The sequence below is a fragment of the Lupinus angustifolius genome, chromosome LG11 (genome assembly GCF_001865875.1).
Source record: "Lupinus angustifolius cultivar Tanjil chromosome LG11, LupAngTanjil_v1.0, whole genome shotgun sequence".
NCBI lineage: Eukaryota > Viridiplantae > Streptophyta > Magnoliopsida > Fabales > Fabaceae > Lupinus > Lupinus angustifolius.
This window is the reverse complement of record NC_032019.1, coordinates 28,891,811-28,917,240: the sequence shown is the minus strand read 5'-3', so window position 1 is coordinate 28,917,240 and position 25,430 is coordinate 28,891,811.

Sequence of the window (25,430 nt, the reverse complement as noted above, 5' to 3'; positions counted from 1 at the left end):
TTTTTGACTTGTAAAGAGATTGAGAATTTTTCCTTGAACACTTTGTTACATGGCCAACCATTCCCCCCAACTTAATTTCTTCCATCAACATTCCTAAAAAAAATGCTCTCTTTTTACTTAGAAAAGTATAGGAGATTATTTTTATTTTTCGATATTAGGCTCAAGGGTTGATTTTGAACATAAAATTTTATTTTAAGGCTCAAAGGGGTTAACAAAGGATATTCCGATTTTTGGTTGGTCATTTTTGGTCAAGTGGCTCATTCTGATTGAAAGAACTTTCCTTGATCATATCCTATCAAATTGTGTGCAACCAAGTAAAGAAATATTCAAACAAAATCAATTGTGCAAAACCAAAAAGTTTCTCAGTAAGCTCATATAATTTTTTATTTTGGCTTACACTCCCTCACAACGTTGGTTCATGTACAACTCTTTGATTTTTAAACAAATTCACAAGGTCATGGATAAATGATTTTCCAAAAAGTTTGCATTTTATCCAAGTTATAACATTATGAATTATTCACAAAATTTTCAATTTTTCATCGCATGTTGCTGATCAAAGCTTGGAATTTACAAAGTCATTGATCTTGAAAAATGTTTAAGCCAAGTTTGTGTTTATTTACTTTGTTTAGTTTCAACAAATTCACTTTTTAAATAAATCTTCAAAAAGAAAAAATAAACACACTAAAAAAATATTTTTAACAAATAAGCACACTAAAAATAAAAATAAACACACTAAGGAATTAAAATATAGCATAAACAGCAGAAAGTTTTAAAATACACCAAAATTTCATTCTTTCAAAATATTATACACACTCCCCCAACTTAAGTACTTGACTTGTCCTCAAGTCAAAAAAATATTTTTAGGAAGTTTGTATAATATTTTGAAAGAATAAGAAAGAAAATTAAAACTCACCACCATTTTTAGGAGAACACAAAATTTCATTCTCCTTGTTTTCACTATCGTCTCCAAGATAGTGGTGCCATGAACTCCTCATTTTTGTCTGTTTGTTTGGACTTGTTTTCTTGTAAATCATTTCGAACTTGCAACTTTCTTTTCCCTTGAGGTTAGTCTAACAATTCGCATGAATTTATAATTTCCTAAGACACTAAGTTCATGAATTAAATTTGATTGAGAGAATTCCAACCAAACATCATGATTTTTCATGAAAATTGATGTTTAGAAAAAGATTTCAATCATATTTCAAATGCAAGTTATAAAATGGAAGTCCAAACAAAATTTATAGAACTTCAAAACACATTTTATCACACCAAACATCCATAAATAATTCCATTCAGAATTTTGTGAATTTATTTTGTTAAATGGTGAACCAAATAACACACTTTTTAGTAGTTCTCAAGTTTGGAAAAAAATTCATTTTTGACACAAATGTAACAAGCATGCTCTTAGTTTTAAAAATTAATTTGACAATTTATTTATTTTGTTAAATGGTGAACCAAATAACACACTTTTTAGGAGTTCTCAAGTTTTGAAAAATTCATTTTTGGCACAAATGTAACAAGCATGCTCTTAGTTTTAAAATTTAATTTTAAAATTTTAAAATCATTTACTAAGGATGTTGATGGAGATGTTTGTTTAAAGTATCACAAGATAAAGTTTCATCATCAAAAAGTACATGGTGAATACTTAACCTTTAAGGATTCAAGTGGCTTCCCTTCTTGAAGAAAAAGTCCAGCCACTAACCCTTGTTTATTTCAATGCCTTTTATGTTTTTCTTTTGAAAAATTTATTGAGGGGTACCTCCACATCTCCCAAAAAATTTATAACAACAATAAAAGGTTTCTTAACTAGTGGCTTTTCACTCCACTAATTCACTTTTTTTTCTTTTTGAGTTTTTAATTTTTTAAATGTACAAAACATAAAAATAAAGATGTACAAAAGGAAAAATAAATTTTATACAAAAGAGAAAGAAAATGTTATGCACAATTATTTGATAAATGACATATAAATATGAAATGTTCTATTATTAAAGCAATTCCCCGGCAACGGCACCAATTTGTTGAAAGATATCTTCATGAGAGGTTTTCCCCCTCAACAAATTGTCCCTGGCAGCGACGCCAATTTGTTGAAAGGTTTTTCTTAGAGGAGGGTTTCCCCTTTCAACAAACTGTCCTAGTGCCAATTTGTTGAAAGCAGAATTCCTCTTCTTTTTGGTGCGTTTCCTTTTTATTTGATTAAGTATGTGAACTCGTTTTATTCTTCGTTCGCCATCTCGTCTTTGTTGAAATAATTTCTAACGCCAGTATAATGGTTTCAAGAATATTTCATTTACAACTTACTTCTCATAATCATGTGAATAAGTTATTCCTTCTTTGCCCCATCTCGGCTTTTTTAGAATAAATTCTAACGCCGGTATAATGGTATCGAAGCAATTACCTATTACATAATTATTAAGTACCTTTGAATACAATCTCGATTTTGTGGAATAAATTCCAACACCAGTTTAATGGTATGCTAATGTACAAAAGTGATGAATAGTTAGTTGTTAGAAACAAATAAATAAATAAATAACCAAAGAATAATAAATTTAAGTGACCTTTATTTATTTACTCCATTTCAGGTTCATTTTATTAACAAACCAAACTTCTTCCTTAAGGAAGGTTGGTATTAAAGAATAAATAAAATGCGGAATGTAAATAACAATAAATAAAAGTGAGTAAGTTAGCTTCATCACTTTTGTATATTAAAAGGTGTTTCAACAAATAAATTTTTTGATAATACTTGACTATTTTACAATTTTAACCTCTTTCAACATTCAATTTTAGTATAGTATAGGGTTATGTCGAACCACAAGGAATTGCCTAATAAAATAATTCATATAAACATGTCAAAGCACAAAAAATGGTTCAAACATATTTGGGAGGTTTTTGTTTAAATTGAATATAAACAAGTAACAATAAACATAAAACTAAATATTAACAAATTCTTGAGGAGACAAAATCTTTTTGAATAAGGAAAATATATTTCTCATCTTCTTTTTGAGTTTGAACTACGTAGATAATTTCTTATGTTTTACTTTGGTTAACCCAAACACCAAGGTCTGAAATCCTCCTTTTAGTGTATATCCTAAAATGGTAGAATCATAAACAATTATATTCATCACTTAAACAATACTACGACCATAAAAGAGATTAGGTTGTCACACCCTAACCATTGGCGACTCTAATATTGAATGAGTGATGAATGTAAGATCTTAAGAAAAGCATGCTTAACTTGACAAATAAACTAAGTAGTACAACTACTCCAAAGTTTATTTGTTAAATATTTGAGACAAGTAGTTTTGACTTGAAATCATTTTTTAGGTGATCAATCTAAAAAGAACATTAAGTACTTCTCAAACAAATAATATTAACCAAAGCACCAACTTCAATGATTAAAATCCAAACTTTTGTAAATTAAGAAGAAGTAAAAATTACATAACCTTGTTCAAAAGAAAATGTTTAGGAGCATGAGCTATCCATCCAAGGATTGGATGCTTTTGAGTTCCAAATGAGAATACAAAATTGATTTGCCTTCTCCTTTTCTCCTCTTGAATTCTAAACTACAAATTACAAAACTTACTTGAAAATGAAAACTCTAAGCTAAGAAAGAATTCCTAAATGAGAGAATTTTGCCTTCAAGTATTTTTTGAGAGAATTTAGTGAAGAAATGCTTAATTACAATCTATGACAATATGTTTTGCTCGAAGGAAATGGCCTCTATTTATAGGCTCCACTCCAGACCGGTGAGCTGCTGAGCTGGACCGCTCAGCAGCTGACCAAACCCTTCAGCATGGGTTTGGTCCCTTGACCAAGTAGCTTAGTCACCTCCCTTTGCATGACTCATCAAAGCTAGTTGTGGGCTATGAGACAAGCTATTGTGAGCTACTTCTGAAAAGCCTATGGTGGGCTACTTGAGGTGAGGTCATGGATCACTTCATGGTTTGCTTGATGGTTAAGTCAAGTCTGGTAAGCAACGCCTAGCGCACCTATTTCACCGTTGAGCTGCTTGTTCAGCAGCTTCTGACCGTGTTGACTGGGACGTGGCTTGGTGCTTGCTGATCTAGCCAGGAGTCTAGATCTCCGCTGAGCAGCTTGGTTTGACCGCTGAGCAGCTTGTTCAGCAGGTTGGCTTGTGCCAAGCTCATGTCTGACCGTGTCAAGCATATTTCTGATTGTGGCAGGCCTAGTCTGGTACTAGGCTGAGCGGCTAAGCAAGTCCGCTCAGCTGCCTGGTTGAGCAGTTTGGTCTAGGTCAGGCAGGTGGCTAGGTCACTTCAGCGGGGCTTGTTCCATGCTCAGCTGCCTGATTGAGCACCTTGATTTTCTTGACTTTTGTTGCTTTTTGACCATGAATCTTTTCTCTTCTTTTCTTCATTTTATTTCCTACAAAATACATAAATAGGCAATACAAACACAAATATACCAAATTTTGATATTTTATACAAAATGTATTGTTTTAAGTAGGTTTTTCTCAATTATGCTTAAGATAAGTGCCAAAAAAGTGTATGATTTTTAGGTATGTTTGGCACTTATCAATCGACTACGACGAAACCTATGCCCTTGTTGCAAGGTTGGAGGCTATTCATAAGTTACTAGCCTTTCCATCAATTATGAACTTCAAACTCTTTCAAATGGATATAAATAGTGCTTTCTTGAATGGATATATTCAAGAAGAAGTGTATGTATATCAGCAGCTCGACTTTGAAAATCATAAATTTCCTAATTATGTTTATAAGCTTAAAAAGGCATTATATGGCTTAAAATAGGCTCCTAGATCATGGTATGATAGTTTAAGTAGTTTTCTATTAGAAAAAGGATTTGAAATGAGAAAATTTGATACAACTATCTTTATACTTAAATCATAAAATAATGTATTATTAGTACAGATTTATGTAGATGATATAATATTTGGTGCTACTAGCGATTTATTTTGTAAGGAGTTTTTTGATCTTATGAAAGGGGAGTTTGAAATTTCGATCATGGGCAAGCTGATATTCTTTGTAGAACTACAAATAAAACAATTGAGCAGCGAGATATTGATTCACCAAAAAAATATTGCAAGGAATTATTACAAATATGCGAGATGGATAAGTGTAAAGAAGCGACAACACCTATGGCATCATCCTGCTATCTCAACAAAGACGAAAAAGGTAAAGCAATTAAGGTAACAAAATATCATGGCATAATTTGTTCTTTATTGTATCTAAAGGCTAGCTGCCCCGATATAATTTTTAATGTATGTATGTGTGCAAGATATCAAGCCTCACCTAAGAAATCTCATTTTTGTACTGTAAAACGTGTTATGAAATATCTTAAAGGAAATATATCTATGCGTTTATGGTATCCTAGGGATGCTTCATTGTCCCTAATAGGATATTCTGATTCTGACTTTGAAGGATGCAAGTTAGACCGCAAAAGAACCAGCGGGACTTGCCATATTTTGGGAAGCTCCCTAATATAATGGCATAGTAAGAAGCGAGTTTGTGTTGCTTTGTCTACCGCCAAAGTGGAAATATTGCCGCAAGCATGTGTTGCGTTCAAATTCTATGGATGAAGCAGCTACTATCATACTTCGGCTTAAATCTAGTTAAAATTCATATAAAATGCGATAACACCTAGTACCATAAATCTATCGAAGAACCCTATTCTGCATACTTGAATTTGTTGAAACCTATTCCTATAAAAAGGTGACTGAATTTTTAAGTGAATTTGTTGAAACCTATTCCTATTCCGATAACACCTACTTGAATTTTTAAGTGATCATGTACAAAAAGGTGACTGAATACTTGAATTTGTTGAAACCTCGAACCAATTACCATATATTTTCACGAAGCCCCTTCCACGCGATACATTCTTTGTGTTACGCAAAGAACTTGGCATACTTGATGAAAAATATCTAAACTAATTTGCTTAAGGTAATTATGAATGCATGTTTCCTTGTTTAGATTATCTTCATGAATGTTTTTCTGCTCTCTTAGTGTATCAAAACCATTTAGGTTTGTGTCTTAGCAATAGCACTCTAAGCATACTCTAGAAATCTTTAAAATGCGCTAAAATTTCATCTTGCATTTTAATCAATTAATACTCATTTTAATCAATTACTTGGGCTCAATATTTTTTGAAAATATGAAAATTATTATCTGATTAATCGATTATCGTCAAATTCTACCTATTACCCGGGCTCCAAAACTTAAATTTTTTGAAAACTTTAAGTTGGTTAATTGATTAACTTCTGCAGATAATCGATTAACGATAGTGCTAAATCAGATTCAAGTGACGTTTTCGGTCATTCTTCACTTAGAACCCTAACCCTCTTTGCTTACCCCCTTCTGATTCAATCCCCTAAATTGAGAGCTCCTATTGAAATCAATAGCAATTTCAAATACTATCTCGTAGTTCTATCTCTCTATAACCCTCAATCACTACAAATATTAATACTCACTATTTTCCCTCTTTAGAAACCCTAAAACCTCAATTCAAAAAATCGATTAAATCAATGTTATACCTGCAAAGAGGAGTAAACCAAGTGATGACAACCTCAAGGGGCTGCCTTAGAATTATAGGATCGTTTAGCTTGAAATTAGGCTTTGTGAATGTGTGAATTCGGTTTTGTCAAATTAGGGCAATTTTAGGGTTGATTTGCTTCGGTTTGGGGTTGTATAAGTAGGCTAGGGATTGTGTATGGTTTGAGATTTTATGGCCTCGGTTTGGTTAGGTAATTTTAGGGTTGGAGGGGTTTGAGTTAAGGGTTTTTGGCTTGTAATTGTAGATGATGATTTGTGGCTGTTTAGGGTAAAGTGATGTGTATGGTTTCGGATCAATGGGAGATGAGGTGATTTAGGGATGGTTGGGTTCGGTTGGGGGTTATATGTTAGGGTTGTCTTTTGATTTGGGCGTGGGGAAGTGTAGGGCAGATTGTGATGGCTTGATAAGGAAGAAGGTGGAAGAGGAATGAGATGGAAGACGCCACAAGCATGGAAGCTTGATAAGTCAAGTGTTGCTTGCCACAAGCTTAAGAAGCTTGATAAAAGCTCATCAATGGCCACGGCCAAAGGATAGAGTTTAGGAGAAGTGCTCTCAACTAAAACAATTCAAATTTACTCAAAATAAAACTTAACCTTTATTAATGATTTGATCAAAATATAAATAGGCAAAGTTGCCTTGGCTGAATAGATAAAATAGAAGATAGAAATCAAATTATCTTCTAATAAACATAAAAATAAAATCCTAAGTAATATCAATTGGTTGAGCTGAATTGCTTGTTTGACTTAGTCTTGAGTGTAATTCGGTTTTGGTGGATGGTTGGCCGAATTTGTTGAGGAGAAGGAAGAGACTTGATCAATTTGACTTCATCTTGAGGAACTAATCATATTTAATTTGAATCCAATCTGATTTGTTGTTGGTTGGAGATGAGATTAGGATTCCCTATTTTATAGCCTTGTGCACCTTAAAAGATTGAGCTTCCTATCTTCTTTCCTTGTTTCTAGCCGTGTGCATACTTGGGAGATTCATATAATCTTCTCTTTATCTCCAAGTTTGAAAACGTGTGCCATATACCCTTGAATTCAAATTCAAATCTATCTTCTTTCAAATCCAAATTCAAATTCAAATTCAAATTCAAATTGCTAAAACAAACCTATCTTCTTTTAAATTCGTTTTCCCTCCATGCCTTATCTCCTTGTTTGCCTTAGAGATAAAGTGTTAGCTGAATTGCCTTATCTCCTTGTTTGTCCTTATAGATAGAGTTCCTTACGTGCCTCCTTCCTTGAAATGATCATGCATTGACTTCCATTTGCCCTAGCCACGTGAAAGGCTTACCCTTGAACCTAAGTAAACTACTTGGTCATGAATATGGACCAATGTTACAAATAATTCCCAACCCATATTACATGAATTAAATACTAACAATGAAAATAAACCTAAGACTATATGAGAATGCAATCTCATTTATTTGAATCAATGAAAATAAAATAAACCTAAGTAGAAAGTGACCTAAGGACATAAATGTCCTCCTCACATACCCTCTCCTGGGTCAATTGTGTCCTTTGAGACTTTAAGGATCCCTGCCTTAGCTTTGGCCCTAGTTGTAGGACCATTATGACTTATCTTGCCCTTGGAATCAAAGGCTGCCCTAGGAGGGTTTACATCACCAAGAAGTATGAGAGTGAAGCACCACACCAAACGTATGAGAGAGGGAGAAAAAGGTTCTTCCCCAGCTCAAGATGGACGAAAGAATCATAGAGATCCTTAATACTCTCCCATTCTTCAAGAAGCTGGATTTGCCAAGTTTCAAGGCCAAAAGCAAACTTATATCTGGTATTTTAATATCATAATTTGCCATAGCTTTTTTATCATGATAAAAGGGGGAGAAAGGTGTTGTTTGAGTTATTTAGCAGGTTGAAGTGAGCTTCCGCAAGTAATCATGTTGCTACCCTAGCATTCTGATTCAACCCTTTGCAAACATATCATGTCCAGCTTCATGTCATCAAACAAAGGAATTATTTTAGTGTTTGTCATCATCAAAAAGAGGGGCATTAAAATGGTAAATGGTCAAAGGATGCCATTATAACCGACCTATGAAGTTTTGATGAAGACAAGGTCTTATATGAAAGCTTGAAGATTTGGACATCTCAACAAACAACATACCAAGGACTCAAGGTCAACGTCATAGAATCTAGGATTGTTTTTTTACATTCTAGAGTCCGAAGATGATTACCTAGTATTGAGTCACAGGTTAGGTAAACCCAAGATGGAAGTGTCTCACAAAAAGTATAAATTGAAAATCAGATACGATGAGGCATAACATCTACATAAAATATATATGATTAGTAACACTCATGCATTTGCACTAAGCATACATGACTTTGTGCATAAAAGGTTTTAATCATTTCTAAAATCATGTTGCATGATCATTCATTATATAGGTTGTTTACCATATAGTTAGAAAAACCATTTTTTAAAACAATATTAATATGGTGACCCATTTGGTAAACGATTAAGTCTTGGTGAAATTCGTTAATCAATTAAGAAAATATGTAATCGATTAAAAGGAGTTATAGAAGCTAACCTCCCAGGATTTCTGCTTATTAATCGATTTAGCAAGTTTTAATCGATTAAACCATAACTAAAAATTTGTTTTCAAGAAACATGTTAATCGATTAACTTGGCATTTAATCGATTATTATTAGTTGAATGAGTTATGAACTAAATCTATTATTTTCAAACTGAATCAAATCAGTTTTTAAAATAAACTTTTAGCACTTTCATTAATCAATCCATCAATCGAAAAACACTAAAAGAAAAGAAAAACAAAGATTCATTGTACTTAAGTTTTAGAAGCTATATTGTTAATTCTTTGAAGCTTTTCTTGCATACATTTTCAAGAGTGAAAAGAGAGAGAAAAGTGAGAAATTATTTTCAGTGTGCCAACATTTCTCATTCAGCCGAAATACCTTGCATGATTTCTACATCTACTTCTTATGGCTGTTTGTGAGATCATTATGTCAAGGGTTACAGAAAGCTGATTTCAATGTCGTTATCCACACAATCTTGTGTGCAAAGTAACTCTACAAAATTCAGTAAATTGAGGATAATTATTATGGTGTGTGGTATCATCACAAGTTGAGAATCAGTAATCTTTACAAGGCAGGGAATCTCGATTCGAGTGAAAGTTTCGGCTAGGGCCAAATTGCACGAACGGCGTGGTATCCAAGTAGGCGTAGATAGAAGTCAAACTGAGCTCGGTGGCTCAATGGTTCAAGAAAAAAGTTTCTTCTAGGATTATTGGAAGTGTGTTTGTAACTCAATTAAATTTCTGATAGTGAAGAAAAATATCCCAAATCAACTAGGAGACCTAGATGTAGTTTGCAAGTGGACCCACATACGAACTAGGATAAAAATCCTCTGAGCACATTTTTCTTTCCCTATCTCTTTATGTTTTTGTCTTTACTTTCTTTCTGAGTTAATTTGCATTTAGTGATTAATTACTAATTGTTGATAATCACGAATCAATATTAAGATATTAAAGATCTAGATTCATCATTGTTTTTCAAAGAGTAAACATCCAGTATAATCGATTAGCATACTGATCATAATTGATTAATAGGCTTGTCTTTAATTAACTACAACAACTTTTGTATTCTGTGCAAATATCGGAAAAAGCGAGATTAGTGATCTGCTACACCTATTCACCCCCCTCTAGGTGTATTCTTACATCATTGATACCCAATAAGTGGGATCAGAGCTAGTATGAAGGTGCTAGTTTGGCTGCTAAATTTGTTGATCCAAGGGATTAATCACTACGAGTTCCGCTAACCATTTCAGCGGCGATGGATCATCCATCAACCGCCCTCCAATCTTCAGTGGGAAGGGGTACGCCTACTGGAAGGTGCGCATCTGAATCTTTATTGAGGCAATAGACATGGAAATTTGGGACTCTGTTGTCAACATGCTTTTTACTCCACTTCACTTAGTGGATGGTGAACCCAAAGAAAAATCAAAGGGATTGTGGACTGATGAAGAAAGATGTAAAGTCTAGCACAATCTCAAGGCAAAGAACCTAATAACCTCTCCTTATCATACGATGCATTCCTTCGGGTGTCACAATGCCTAAATGCAAAAGATATGTGGGATACTTTGCAAGTAACCCACGAAGGCACAAGTGACGTTAAGTGCGCAAGATTAAATGCTTTAACAAATGAATATGAGTTGTTTCGTATGTTTCCAAATGAATCAATTAATGAAATGCAGAAAAGATTCACTCATATTATTAATCATTTAATTGTTTTAGATAAGAGTTTTTCTATTATTGAACTTACTAACAAAGTGTTGTGTTGTCTTGATAGGGAATGGCAGCCTAAGGTGACAACAATTATGGAGTCGAAAGACTTAGATATAATGCCATTAGAAACTCTCTTTGGTAAAGTTTTGCCTCTTGTGGTTTAATCACTTGCCTCTTTCTTTTGAAAGAGCTTAAACCCTCCTTTCTTCTTGAGAAACTTGACAAACTTTCTAAGCAGCAGAGTTAAGGTTTCATCATTTAATTCAGACTAGAAATCATCATCATCTCTCTCTTCTTATGGTTGTGACAATGTAGCTTTTAGAGAGATCCCCTTTTTCTTTCCGTCTGAAGCTTCATGCATTGTTAAGCATCCCAAATTCATTTTGTGTTCTCTCTAATACCTATATCACTCTTTGGAAAACACCATTTCCAAGTGACTCTATACCCTTTCTTATCACACCCTGGTGAAAGAAATTAATTGAACAAATTGAATGAAAAAACTTTAACTATGGCAAGGATTGCCTTTTCAATATTTGAAACTATGAATTATTGCAAGCCAATAACTCTTTATATACTTTAGTACCATTGCTCATAAGGTTTGAATAACTTTGAAACAACACTTAGGAAACTTCAGAAAATATATTCTGAAAGTTAAGAACAAGTTGCAAGAAGTTTAAAGCAAGTATTTCAGAAAATTTTTGATTGTGTATATGAGTTATATGTTGTGAATTATGAGTTTCAATGCCTTTAAAGAGGCTTTCCAATAAGCCATAACACCTCTACGAAAACATAGGAATTGATTGGAATGAAGACATTTCGTTTCGGGTGGAAGCTGTGTAGTTTGAATCTGAAAATTGGTGCAATAGCTCTCTGTAATTGTTTACCTAATCGATGTAGTCGATTACGCAAACATTATGTCCAACTGAGTAATTGATTTTCACATGCTGTAATCGATTACAAACAGGTTGTAATCGATTACCCAAATGTTCTGCCAATGGAGTAATTGTTTACCGTATTATGTAATCGGTTACTCAAAAGGGTGTAATCGATTATGCTGATCATTTTTTCTTGGATACCTAGTTTCTCACTTATGTAACCTATTACTTAGTTCTGGTAACCTGTTACTTAGTCACTGTAACCTGTTACTTAAATCTAGTATTTTGAAAGTTGTTTTTATTTATACTTGTAATTTTCAATTTTCTTTTAAAATACTTTTGAGTAGTACTATTTTTTGTATATAATTGAGTATAAGGATAGAAGTACCTACAGACTTAGATTCTAAATCACTGAAGCTTTATCTCCATTGTCTTCATAAGTATTCTTCATTTTCTTCTTTATGTGATGTTGATGTCTTCATCAAAATTGTGCCAAGGTCAGGAGCAAGAGCATATTCACACCAAGATCACAAAAATAAGAAAAGGAAGAAGACCATGAAGACTCAAGATTCAAGTGCAATATAGATTAAGTCTTCATATTGGTACTTCTATCCTTACACTCACTTTAAAATACTTAGTTGTAATGCTCAAAGAATCAAAATAAATTTTAAAGAATTGGATATATCTCAAATACAAAGTCAAAATTCTAATTAATGAGTTACTTGACTTGAGTAACAGGTTACCAGAACTAGGTAACAGATTACTTGAACTATGTGGCAGTTGGTAACAGGTTACTGGAAGTACGTAACACGTTACTTGACTAAAAAAGAAGTTACAAAGCAAAAAAAATGCCTGATGTAACCGATTAATCACATGTATTAATTAATTTCCACCTTGGACAAAAGATTTGCATAATCGATTACCACATCGTGACAATCGATTACCAAGAGTTGTAGAAACCAGATTTTCAAATTCAAATGAACAATTTTCATCCAAAGTGAATAATTTTCATTCCAATCGTGTCCTCTCTTCATGGAAAGCTACCATGGCTGATTGGAAGCCTATTTAAAGGGATTAAGACATCCAAATTAACATACATGAAGACACACAAAAAACACTATTTGCTCACAATCACTCAAAACTTTCAAATAATTAGTGAACATTTTTCTGCACAATTGGGTTAAGCAACTTTGTTTTTAAACTTTCATATTTTTTGAAGTTGCTTGATAAAGTGAAAAGTGTTCTAAACTTTAAAGAGATTAAGATCATTGTAAAATAAGTATTCATATTGTAAGATCAAGGATTGCAAGTTATAGATTTGTTCAAATCTTGTATAGGCAATCCAAAGCCTGTATATAAATTCTTCATCTTGTTGTAAAACTTTTTTACACAAGAGTGTGTTAAGAAGGGGAAAAGAGTTCACTTGATAAGGGAATTTTCCAGGGTAGATAAGTTGTGAGTGTGGAAGGTACAAAAGTATCGGGTAGAGAAATTGTAATTACAATTCAAATTATCTAGTTGAAACATCCATTGTGTGGCAAAAGTACTAGATGTAACCTTCAGTGGAGAAGAAGGTGAACTACTATAAAAAAATTTGTGTACTCTTCTTCTATTCTTTCTTGTCATTTACTTTGGCTTTACTTGGTTGAATTCTACATAAACAATCCGCTGCACTTACACTTTGATAACATAGCATAAAAATCAGCCATGATCTCCCAACAACTAATTCACCACCCTCTTAGTTGGCATCTTGAACTTACTAAAGTAGACATAGTACATGGTTTTGATAACAGAAGCAACGACAACTTTGCACGAAAATCCATGCAAGAATGGAATTTCGCTGTCTTCCAAATGATTTAGGGTCCCCACTATATTGTTTGTGGTAAAAACATAGGAAATTCTATTTATGTCCAATATAGAAAATATGGTTATTGAACTAGAGTTCGAGAGTCGATTATTGATTAGGGAAGGTATTAGCCCTCATTACACGTGTATTTAAATGGTATCATCACTAATCGCATGGATGAGTTTAGACACAATTAATTTTTTATATATTTAATTAGGATGACTCACAAGATTTTATCTAGATTCCACTATGGGCAATAGGAAAATCAAGACTACATAGTTGTGTCTTGAAAATTGAGTAATAGGTTGATTTAATTATAATTAATTGAGGTAGGAAGATGAGAAATAGATCATACAGCTCATTCCCTAATTTAGGAGATGGCAGAGGTCATTCTAATGACCGTGACTACTTCTCAACCCATATAGTAAAGAAAGAGACGATATTAGAAATGACAATATATAACCATCCATATTCATTTTCATCCCTAGATGATACTAATTGGGACTAGAGAGTTTGAGACTTGCTTATGAATGGGTCCAATTCTGAATAATGAGGTACCTAAGTCAGCTTGTATACAGACCTGCTATTACTCTTTAGATATATATAACTATAAAATTATATAGATAATATATAACTGTAATATTATGTTAATTCTTAAATGTGATTGATTTATTGCTAAGAAGCGATGTTATGTTTTTAGTCCATGTATATGATGTATGTAATGTATGTTGATGAAACAATTCTTACTAAACTATTTTCCATCATGATGTTGAAGTAGTGACTTTGATTTGTATGTTTGTTTGAGTTAAAGTAGTTGTTTTAATAATCAATTTAAATGTGTTTAAAGTATATGTCATAACGTTTTTTTTATTTTTCTCCTTTTCATTGGCTCTATAACATATATGATTATAGGAAACAAATACATAATTACATAAATTACTTGCAATCATTTTTATAAGTTTATAATTTCTGGATGCCTACCGGTAGGAGACCCACTGGATCCATGCGGGTCCTAAAACTTAACAATGGGTTGGCCTGAGTACTACACTACCCGAACTAAGACCGCTTAGTCTCTGAGAAGATAATCAAGACCTTTCTTGTAGTGACACAATTAACAAAGAGATCAACTTCCTTGTTTAAACAAAATGTATTGAGTTGACTTGAGAACTTAATACTCAGATTCAACAATTGAAAATTTAATCTAAAACACAAAGCAAAGAATCCACAAGAGCCTAATTCTAAATGAAATTTAATGCATTAGGTTTTCCAGAAAAAGGATTCACAATCTTTTTCATAAACATATTTTTCTCATAAATCTCTTATAGAAATCAAGAACTTGATGCAAGAACTCAATGCATAGAAAACTAGAGACAACATGTAATGATATTAATCTCTAAGCCTGCATTTAATCGATTAACAGGTTGTTAAAAATCAGTTTTTTGTTATGTCTTAATCGATTATATGATGTCTTAATCGATTAACGTGCTAACAACATCAGATCCGTTAGTAACTGAATTCTAGATGATGGATTACACAAACTACTTAATCGATTATACTAAGTTCAATTTTTTTTGTTGATTCATGGTAAACTACCTATATTATATGCACTTGCTATACATAGCTTTTCAAAATATATTACCTTTAATGCATGAGACTATGTATGTGTATGCATGATCCTACTTATCATAAGATATCTAGATGTTATGTCTCAATTTTAGTCTTATTCATGTTTAGTTCTTGTTAGACGTTCCACCTAGGTTTACCTAACCTAGACTCAATCTAAGGCAATCCTCTTAAGACTTCTAATACAAGTAAATATAACAAATCCCTAAGTCTACAGATGCAACCTATGAGTCTTCGTGTTGTTGTTTGTTGTATGATCTTCAAGCTTTCTTCTATGTCCGTATTGTTCATCAAAACTTCGGTTAGCCTTAAATGTGTAGGTCTTGAATCTTTGCACTTTCAAAGGCCTTTACCTCTCAACTTCTCTCCCCCCTTATATTTCAGCGACGCATTTTGGACAACCTTCTTCCTCTTTCTTTTTCTGGCACTTGAGAATTGGCACAGGGAGCCAAAGTGGGAATTTGGAGAACTAATACTGGTAGTCAGTATTATGGAAACATAATTGGCACGGGTAGCCATATTATGGGTGTATTCGAGAGCGATTCTTATAGTGTAGAAAGAAATCGTATAACATTGAATTGGGTTGTTTTATATTGGGATGGTGGAGTTGATAGTCTACTTGCACAATTTTAGTAGTACCACGAAACATCTTAAAGAAAACAACTTGGTCGTGACTCAGTCAATAATGATTATTTCATGCCATTCAGAATTGTTGTGAGCTACGGTGACAACAATTTTAAGACGTTTCTACTATAATGGCATTCATAGATAATATTACTAGACCGAACAACTATGACATGAACAAGCCTTTTATGTTTAACGGGACAAATTTCAAACATTGACAACATAAGATACAATTTTTCCTCATTATGAGAAAGGTTACCCATGTTTTGAAAACCGACATCCCAATTGTGTTGGATGAGGCTAAAAAAGAGGAAAGGGATGAACTGGCTATTGAAATATCTCTCTGGAATGAGAGTGATTACTTATGTAAGAATTTCATTATGAATGGGTTGTTTGATGATTTCTATGATTAATACAACCCATACAAGTCTTCCAAATTAATTTGGTATGCACTTGAGAAAAAATATGATACTGAGGAAGCTAGGACTAAAAAGTATGTTTTTAGCCGCTACCTCAAGTATTAAATGACTGATGATAGAGCATCAATCCCACATGATGTATAAAATTGCTCATGAGAGTTTAGTTCTTGTTAGACGTTCCACCTAGGTTTACCTAACCTAGACTCAATCTAAGGCAATCCTCTTAAGACTTCTAATACAAGTAAATATAACAAATCCCTAAGTCTACAGATGCAACCTATGAGTCTTCGTGTTGTTGTTTGTTGTATGATCTTCAAGCTTTCTTCTATGTCCGTATTGTTCATCAAAACTTCGGTTAGCCTTAAATGTGTAGGTCTTGAATCTTTGCACTTTCAAAGGCCTTTACCTCTCAACTTCTCTCCCCCCTTATATTTCAGCGACGCATTTTGGACAACCTTCTTCCTCTTTCTTTTTCTGGCACTTGAGAATTGGCACAGGGAGCCAAAGTGGGAATTTGGAGAACTAATACTGGTAGTCAGTATTATGGAAACATAATTGGCACGGGTAGCCATATTATGGGTGTATTCGAGAGCGATTCTTATAGTGTAGAAAGAAATCGTATAACATTGAATTGGGTTGTTTTATATTGGGATGGTGGAGTTGATAGTCTACTTGCACAATTTTAGTAGTACCACGAAACATCTTAAAGAAAACAACTTGGTCGTGACTCAGTCAATAATGATTATTTCATGCCATTCAGAATTGTTGTGAGCTACGGTGACAACAATTTTAAGACGTTTCTACTATAATGGCATTCATAGATAATATTACTAGACCGAACAACTATGACATGAACAAGCCTTTTATGTTTAACGGGACAAATTTCAAACATTGACAACATAAGATACAATTTTTCCTCATTATGAGAAAGGTTACCCATGTTTTGAAAACCGACATCCCAATTGTGTTGGATGAGGCTAAAAAAGAGGAAAGGGATGAACTGGCTATTGAAATATCTCTCTGGAATGAGAGTGATTACTTATGTAAGAATTTCATTATGAATGGGTTGTTTGATGATTTCTATGATTAATACAACCCATACAAGTCTTCCAAATTAATTTGGTATGCACTTGAGAAAAAATATGATACTGAGGAAGCTAGGACTAAAAAGTATGTTTTTAGCCGCTACCTCAAGTATTAAATGACTGATGATAGAGCATCAATCCCACATGATGTATAAAATTGCTCATGAGATAATTTCTGAGGGTATGCCCCTAGATGAGCAATTTCAAGTGGCTGGCATAATTGACAAGCTGCCTCCTAGTTGGAAGGACTTTAAAAACCTTCTGAGGCATAAGAACAAAAAAATCTCTTTGGAATATCTGATCGCTCGTCTTCGTATTGAAGAAGATTCTCGTAAGCAAGATAAAAAAGATGAGGTACTGATTGTCTCCAACAATGGCAGTAAGAAGAAATTCTCAAGTGTGGTTCTGAAGCTTTCTGGCACTAACTTCAAGAATTAGAACCACAATGGGAATAAGGCTAAGAGCATCAGTTGCAACAAGAATTGGAACCCTCAACAAGAATTGAAACTTGTTCATCTGCTTCAAGTGTGGGAAGCTATGTCATATGGCACAGAAGTGCGTAAATAAACTAATGGATCATCCTCCACAGGCCAACATGGTTGATAAGCCATTTGTGGTTGTGTTATATGAGGTCACTATTGTTGGAGGAACTTATGGGTGGTGGGTAGATACTAGCGCATCCTGCCATGTTTGTTATGACCGTGCTATATTCAAAACATACATGAATACTGATGATAATAAGGTGTTGTTCGGTGACTCCCACACCACTGTTGTCGTTGTAACTGGTGATGTGGAGCTGAAGTTTACTTCTGGGAATACTCTCCTTCTCAAATATGTGATGCACACTCCAGGGATGAGGAAGAATCTAGTTTATGGTTTTCTTCTTAATAAGGTTGGTTTTACCCAAACCATAGGAGCAGACTTGTATACTCTTACTAGGAATGGGGTATTTGTTGGAAAGAGTACGCCACTAATGGCATGTTTAAATTAAATGTTGATGTTTCTATTAATAAAATTTCAGATTCTGTATACATGTTGTGTGATTTTAATATTTGGTATTCTAGACTTTGTCATATTAATAAACGTGCAATTTCAAATTTCAGTAGCTTAGGTTTAATTCCAAAGTTATCTAAAACTGATTTTGTAATTTATGAATTATGCAGTCAAGCAAAAATTTCAAAAAACCTCATAAATCAGTAATGCGAGAATTTGAACCTTTATATTTAATACACTCAGATATATGTGAATTAGATAGAACGTTAACTAGAAATGGTAAACGTTATTTTATTACTTTTATAGATGGTTGTTCTGATTTTACTTATGCATATCTTATGAAAAATAAAAGTGAAGCACTTGACATGTTTAAGTTATATGTAACTGAAATTGAAAATCAACTCAACAAAAAAATAAAGAAGCACAGAAGCGATAGAGCCACTGAGTAAGGCTCTAACATGTTTAATTATTTTTTAAATTAAATGGCCTTATTCATGAAACAACTGTGCCATATTCACCTGAAATGAATGGTAAATATGAAAGAAAGAATAAAACTTTAACTGAATTAGTTATAGCTATTATGTTAATTTCTAGTGTAGCACCCTCTTGTCTTAATAGAGTCCCCAAAGCTAAAAGAAATTTTCCCCATATGAAATTATTAAGAATAGACAACCAAACTTGTCTTATTTGAGAACTTGGATTGTCTGGCCTATGTCCGGATACCTAACCCCAAGAGAGTTAAACTCACAAGTAGAGCCTAAAAATGTGTATTCATTGGGTATGTTGTAAACATCAAGGTGTACAGGTTTTATGACCTTAACACAAAAGTGATCATTGAGTCTAACGATGCAGATTTCAATGAAATGAAATTCCCTTTTAAATTGAGGAATAGTGGGGGCACAACAACTAGTCACATACTTGTGATTAGCAATATTGATAATAACGATGGGTTAGAAATTGAACCTAGAAGAAGTAAGAGAGCAAGGACTGCAAGAGAGTATAGACATGATTATATGGTCTATACATTGGAAGAGGATCCATCAACTCTACAAGAAGCTTTGAATTCTTTGGATGTTGATTTGCGGCAATTGGCCATAAATGATGAGATGGATTCTCTAAAGTCTAACAAGACCTGGCATTTAGCTTACTTGCCTCCTGGTTGCAAACCTATTGGTTATAAGTAGCTATTGAAAAAGAAACTGAAACCTGATGGCAGAGTGGATAAATACAAGGCTCACATTTTAGATAACGGTTTCAGGCAAAGGGATAATGTAGATTTCTTCGACACCTTTTCACTTGTTACTAGAATAACATCTGTTAGATACTAATATCGATCGATGCGATACATAATTTATTAGTGCATCAGATGGATGTTAAGACTGCCTTTTTAAATGGATATTTGGAAGAAGAAAACCATATGGAACAACCTGAAATTTTTGTAATACATGTGCAAGAAAATATGGTTTACAAGTTAGATAAGTCATTGCATGGTCTTAAGTAAGCACCTAAGAAGGGGCATGAAAAGTTTAACGACTTAATGGTCTCGAATGAGTTTAAGGTGAATGAAAGTGACAAATGCATTTATTACAAATCAGAAAATGACATTTGCACTATCATATGTCTCTATGTAGACGACCTACTCATATTTGGTTCCAACATTCCTGTTGTGAATAATGTGAAATCATTATTGTGTAACAACTTTGATATGAAAGACCTCGGAGAGGCAAGTGTGATCCTTCGTATAAAAATTACTAGGTCAAAAGAAGGAACTTCTTTGGATCAATCTCACTATGTGGAAAAGATATTAAAGAAATATAAATAATTTGACTATAAACTAGATAGCACACCATATGATCCAAGTGTAAATCCTTTTAAGAACACTAGTGAAGGTGTAAGGAAAGTTGAGTATGCCAGCATCATCGGGAGCCTTCGGTATGCCACTGATTGCACAAGACCTTATATTGCCTTTGTTGTGGCGTTATTATGTAGGTTTACTAGTAGACCCAGTATGGAGCATTGGCATGCTATAGAAAGGTAACGAGATACCTGAAGAAAACAATAAATCTTGGATTATATTACCAAAAGTTTCTAGTTGTCCTAGAAGGATTCAACGATGCTGATTGGAACACTCTTTCAGATGATTCCAAAGCAACCAGTGGCTATATATTTAGCATAGCTGGTGGGGCTGTTTCTTGGAAGTCAAAGAAACATACTATTTTGGCTCAATCCACTATGGTAGTTGAGATGATAGCACTAGTAACAACAAGTGAAGAAGCAAGTTGGCTGAGAAGCTTGCTTTGAGAGATTCCCTTATGGGAAAAACCTATACCAGTTGTATTGATCCACTGTGATAGTATTGCAGCTATTGCAAAAATTGAGAACTACTTCTATAGCGGTAAGAAACGACAAATTCGTCGTAAGAACAACACCATTAAAGAGTTACTCTCTACAATTGCTATTAGGATAGATCATGTACACACTGAGAATAACTTAGTAGATCCTTTAACGAAAGGACTAGTTAGAGAGAAAGTCTATAATACTTCTTATAGTATGGGACTATTTCGATTAGAATGAGGATCACTCGTGATGGTAACCCAACCTAATTAACTGGAGATCCCAAGAAATAGGTTCAATGGGTAATAACAAGTCATGAAGGGATATGAGAATGACGATGCTATAAAATTATGAGAAGCATTATTCCTGCAACATATGTAAGGATGAGTCAAACTTTTAATGAGATCTATACTCTAATTGGAGTGGAGTACCTAGGCTACATGAGTACTCTTGATAGACTCACCTATTTGAATGTGGTAGTGGGGGCCACTACCTATGAAATTTTGGGGCATAAACTTACAGAGCATTCACTATACTAGGATAGACGTGCATTGCCTTTAAAGCACAAACTTTACAGAATACACCTTTCAAAAGGATGTGTGTGGTTTGATGTCGGAGATAGAGTTCAAGACTACGAGTCACTCTAGTAAAATTTGGATTGTAAGATTGGGATGGCAACAAAGAGGGGGATGGGGTGAATTAGTTGTCTTAAATCTATGATAGATTTTTCTGCTATTTACAAAGTTAGTAGCAGTGGAAAAGTTATGCATACAAATATCAAAAAAATTTAAGGAGATAAAGGAGAAGAGAGTATTCAGATATTTTTATACTGGTTCACCTTCTTGTCCACCAAAGGTTACATCTAGTACTCTTACAACGTAAGAGATTTCTTCACTAGATATTAAGAGTGGTAATTACAAATTCTCACCTCGAGACTTCCTTGTACCTTAATCACTCTCTAACAATTATGTCACTCTTTGGAAAACAACCTTTCCTAGTAACTCTATCCCCATTCTTATCAGACCCTTGTGAAAAAAGAGTATTAGCAATTTGAATGAAGAGAACTGTAACAATGACAAGGATTGCCTTCACAAGATTTGAACACTATGATCTCTTGAAATCCGGTAACTCTTTTATACACTTAATAATAACGCTCAAAAGGTTTGAAAAACCTTAAAACTTCTCTTAAAGCAACTCCAGAAAATTTAATCTGAAAGTTAAGAAGTTGTAAAAAAGTGTTTCAGAAAATTTAGATTGTGTATGTGAGTTATATTTTTTAATTCTGAGTTTCAATGCATTTAAATAGGCTTTCCAATAAGCCATAACAACTCTATGAAAAGGTAGGAATTGATTCGAACGAAACCATTTTGTTTGGGGTGAAAGCTATGCAGTTTAAATCTGAAAATCTAGTGTAACAGTTCTCAGTAAACGATTAAAGCATCGACATAATCGATTACCTAAACATTCGGTCCAACTGAGTAATTGATTATCATACTGTGTAATCGATTGCTCAAACATTTTTTCCAACTGAGTAATTGATTATCACATTGTGTAATCGATTACTCAAAGAGTGTAATCGATTACTCAAACATACTATAACCTTGTAATTGGTTATTCAATGGAAGTAATCAATTACCATGTACAGTTTTTGTTGGGTAAATCGTTTCTTACTCATGTAACCTGTTACTTAGTTATGGTAACATGTTACTTAGTCATAATAACCTGTTACTTAGATCCAATAACCTTTTATGTAGTATTTTGAAAATTGTTTTCATTTATACTTGTTGTTTTCAATTTCCTTTTTAAAATGCTTTTGAGCATTACTACTAATTGTATATTATAGAGTATAAGGATAGAAGTACCTATAGACTTAGACTCTAATTTCCTTGAGAATTATCTTCATTTTCTTCATAAGTATTCTTCCTTTTCTTCTTTATGTGATGTTGGTGTCTTCATCAAAATCATGCCAAGGTTAGTGCAGTTTTTTGAGAGTAGCATACTTTGTGATATTTTGTATATTGACTTGAGTATGCTCCCCCTATTTTGTATGTCCCCCCTTTGATTTGGAGTTATGTGCCGAAAAGAACTTTAAATAGAAAATACAGTCTCCCAACTTGTCTCCCCCTTTTGACTTCATCAAAAAGAAGAAAAGCCAACATTCCAACACACATACGATATGTATATAGTAAATATAAATTCAACACAACATAGTAGAAAATTAAAAGATGTTCATACATTGTTCCAAAATCAACCAGAAAACCACGAAAAATAAATTGTCAACAATGAAGTAACATTACAAAGAGAAATTTTAGACAACAAATAATCTAAGACTCGGGCTTAGTGTTATCGTCATCAAGGTCCTTCCTATTGATCTTATAAGAAAGACGTTTGATGAACAATATATTACACACTATTTATAACCTTAATTTAGCATCATTAATGCTTTTTGGTACCTAATTGACTTTGTTTCACATGGTTTAGTGTTTTAGACTTTATTGGACTAATATTCATAAATTGAGTTAATTTCGGATTATTTGGCCTGGTTAAATCTATTATCATTTTCAAATCATATTTGGCACCAATGACATTTTGGGCATTATGGAAGTGGAGGATATGTGTTGAAGTGAAGATTGTATTTTTATTTTAGGAGTTTTTTATTGTAGTTTAGCTTTGGGCCCATTGTTTAGGCCCAATTCGGTTTTATGTGTGTTGGAGGGGTTAAATTCGGATTCCCCACTCCAAACACACACACACTTTTACTTTGCCTCACTTTGAAAGATAAACACATTTTCTGTTTTCCCTCTTTTTGCTCTGCTAGGGTTTCACTCCTTCATTTTTCATTTTCGGTTTGTTGTTCCATTGCCATGGAAGGCTAAATTTCTGGAGTACGTTCCTTTGGTAATGTATCACAACTCTTGAGGTTTTGTTATTAATGTATTTTTGGTTTCTTTATTTTTGATTTCTCCTATGTTAGAAACTGGTTTATGAGTTTATCTTCGCTTAGTTATTTTACTCTCTAGTGCATGAATGCTTAGTTCGTGTGAATTTGTTAATCGTTTCATGCTTATGTTGATTTCGCTTAGTTAGAGGCTTAGGTTTGGGAACTTTGAATTGAATATCGCTTAGTTAATTGATTCTCAATAAATTCAGAAGTTAATGGTTGGAATCTGAAAATAATATTTTGAAACCAAGGATTTAGTTGTGAACAAACGAACCAAAGGGATTTAGCTGTTTTATTACATTGCTTAACTATTATTTTTGAGTTTGATTTATGTTCATACTATCCAAAAACAAAAACCCCCTTGGGTGTGTGTGAATCCTTGGGAAACGACCTAGGAGTCACTTCCTAGTACTGCAGTTTTTCATTGTTATATTATTTGTATCTGGTACGGCCTTGATCAAATTTGGCGTCCCTGTCAGGGATTATCGTTTCTTGTCAAAGGTTCTTAGAATAATTTAGTGTGTGTCTTAGAATAACCATTATGTTTGGGTTTCAAAATCTGCCTGTAACATTCATTGTTTGTCGTCTTGTTTAGCTATTGCATGTTGGTCGATTCGGGTGTACGTTGGTTAATATGGTTGTGATTAAATTTTTTGCATGAAACTTTGTTTCCACACTTGTTTCATCACATATTGAATACGTGATGCATCATAGCCAATCACATTGTTGCTGGTTGTGAGATACAAACAAGTAGTGACTAGTTTTATTGTTGATTTTCTATTTTTGGGATAACTTTGGAACCGTTGATCAGAATTGGACATATTATATATGCATTTGGGGTTGAAAAATCCAATGATTCTTTATCTACATACTATGTCAGTAGATAGAACCCACCCTGAAAATCCATAAAGAGTCTGTTTACTATTTCTTTTTTATTTTACAAGTTTATTTTTCCAATGTTTTGATTTTGTTGCATTTAATTAAATTAGTTAGGTTTTGAGTTTTGTCCTGAAACTTTTTTTGGATGTTTCCTATGGTATTAGGATTTTATTGATGCAAAGTTTTGGTTGATCACTGAAATTTAACATGTATTTCCCTTACTGCCCTACATGGTTCTTACTACTACATTTAGTGCGTGACTAGGGCAAGTCCTAACTCTTTGCATCCAATAAATCCTGAAATTGATAGAACATTTAATAGTTTGGTTAGACAAGTTATGAATTCAAATTTAGATAGTGAGTCGTTTTGAAAGCGTTATTCGGTGTTTATTTTATTTAAGTTGGGAGTTTTCTCCTCTCAACAAATCGTCCTGACAGCAGTGTCAATTTGTTGAAAGATTAATACTCTCTTTTTCGTGATGTTCATTTTGTAAGTAAGAGAACTCGATTTTATTCTTTGTTCGCCATCTCGGCTTTGTTAGAATAAATTCCAACGACGGCATAATGGTTTCAAGAATATTCCAATTACAACTTACTTTCTTAATAATCATGTGAATAAGTCATTCCTTCTTTGCCCCATCTCGGCTTTGTTAGAATAAATTCTAACGCCGGTATAATGGTATCGAAGTAATTACCTATTACATAATTATTAAGTACCTTTGAATACCATCTCGATTTTGTGGAATAAATTCCAACATCGGTTTAATGGTATTCTAATATATAAAAGTGATGAATAGTTAGTTGTTAGATACAAATAAATAAATAAAGAACAAAAGAATAATAAATTTAGTGACCTTTTATTTATTTACTCCCTTTCGGGTTCATTTTATTAACAAACCAAACTTCTTCCTTAAGGAAATTTGGTATTAAAGAATAAATAAAATGCGGACAGTAAATAATAATAAATAAAAGTTAGTAAGTTAGTTTCATCACTTTTGTATATTAAAAGGTGTTTTCAACAAATAAATTTAT